Below are 1,583 nucleotides of genomic sequence, written 5' to 3'. Positions count from 1 at the left end.
TAATTCCACCGCCGCAACCTTCTGTACCCACGAGATCCCATCTTGGGGCCTGTTCCGGAGCTCCGCCGGAGGGGGCATCCATCACGGAGGGCTTCTACATCAACACCATAGCCTCTCCGATGAAGTGTGAGTACTTTACCTCAGACCTTCGGGTCCATAGTTAGTAGCTAGATGGCTTCTTCTCTCTTTTTGGATCTCAATACAATGTTCTCCCCCTCTCTCGTGGAGATCTATTTGATGTAATCTTCTTTTTGCCGTGTGTTTGTTGAGACCGATGAATTGTGGGTTTATGATCAAGATTATCTATGAACAATATTTGAATCTTCTCTGAATTCTTTTATGTATGATTGGTTATCTTTGCAAGTCTCTTCGAATTATCAGTTTGGTTTGGCCTACTAGATTGATCTTTCTTGAAATGGGAGAAGTGCTTAGCTTTGGGTTCAATCTTGCGGTGTCCTTTCCCAGTGACAGTAGGGGCAGCAAGGCACGTATTGTATTGTTGCCATCGAGGATAACAAGATGGGGTTTTTATCATATTGCATGAATTTATCCCTCTACATCATGTCATCTTGCTTAAGGCGTTACTCTGTTTTCATGAACTTAATACTCTAGATGCATGCTGGATAGCGGTCGATTAGTGGAGTAATAGTAGTAGATGCAGGCAGGAGTCGGTCTACTTGTCTCAGATGTGATGCCTATATACATGATCATACCTAGATATTCTCATAACTATGCTCAATTCTGTCAATTGCTCAACAATAATTCGTTCACCCACCGTAAAATACTTATGCTCTTGAGAGAAGCCACTAGTTAAACCTATGGCCCCCGGGTCTATCTTCATCATATTAATCTTCCAACACTTATTTATTTCCTTTGCTTTTTACTTTGTTTTTATTTTACTTTGCATCTTATCATAAAAATACCAAAAATATTATCCTATCATATCTATCAGATCTCACTCTCGTAAGTGACCGTGAAGGGATTGACAACCCCTTATCGCGTTGGTTGCGAGGATTTATTTGTTTTGTGTAGGTACGAGGGACTCGCGCGTATCCTCCTACTGGATTGATACCTTGGTTCTCAAAAACTGAGGGAAATACTTACGCTACTTTGCTGCATCACCCTTTCCTCTTCAAGGGAAAACCAACGCAGTGCTCAAGAGGTAGCAATCATAAGCGGAGGGGACCAAGAGATGATATTATTGTGATTTATGAGAGCAATGATTCTGTATTTCGAAACTTAGATAGAATAGAGATTGTCTTTTCTCATTAATTCAGAATATTATTGGTCAATATTACATGCATAGAGGAATGTGAAAACAATAATTAAAGACTGATTTGAAGAGGATTGTTGGAACCTCAATCAAATTTTTTTTTACTTTATCAAAATATATTCTGTTAAAATCTAACAGAACGATGCAAAAGAAAGTGCAACACAAAATAATTAGTAGCCCTCGAGGAACATAGATAAAATACTTTGGCTCATCTCGTAAAGTAAAATAACAATACTGCCACTCATCACTCAGTTAGGTTAGTTACACAGCAGGAGCCGAATATGATGAAGGCACAAATATTTCCTAAATA

Source organism: Triticum aestivum, chromosome 4D (assembly GCF_018294505.1).
Source record: "Triticum aestivum cultivar Chinese Spring chromosome 4D, IWGSC CS RefSeq v2.1, whole genome shotgun sequence".
NCBI lineage: Eukaryota > Viridiplantae > Streptophyta > Magnoliopsida > Poales > Poaceae > Triticum > Triticum aestivum.
The sequence above is the reverse complement of the archived record's forward strand: the minus strand, read 5'-3'. Positions refer to the sequence as shown.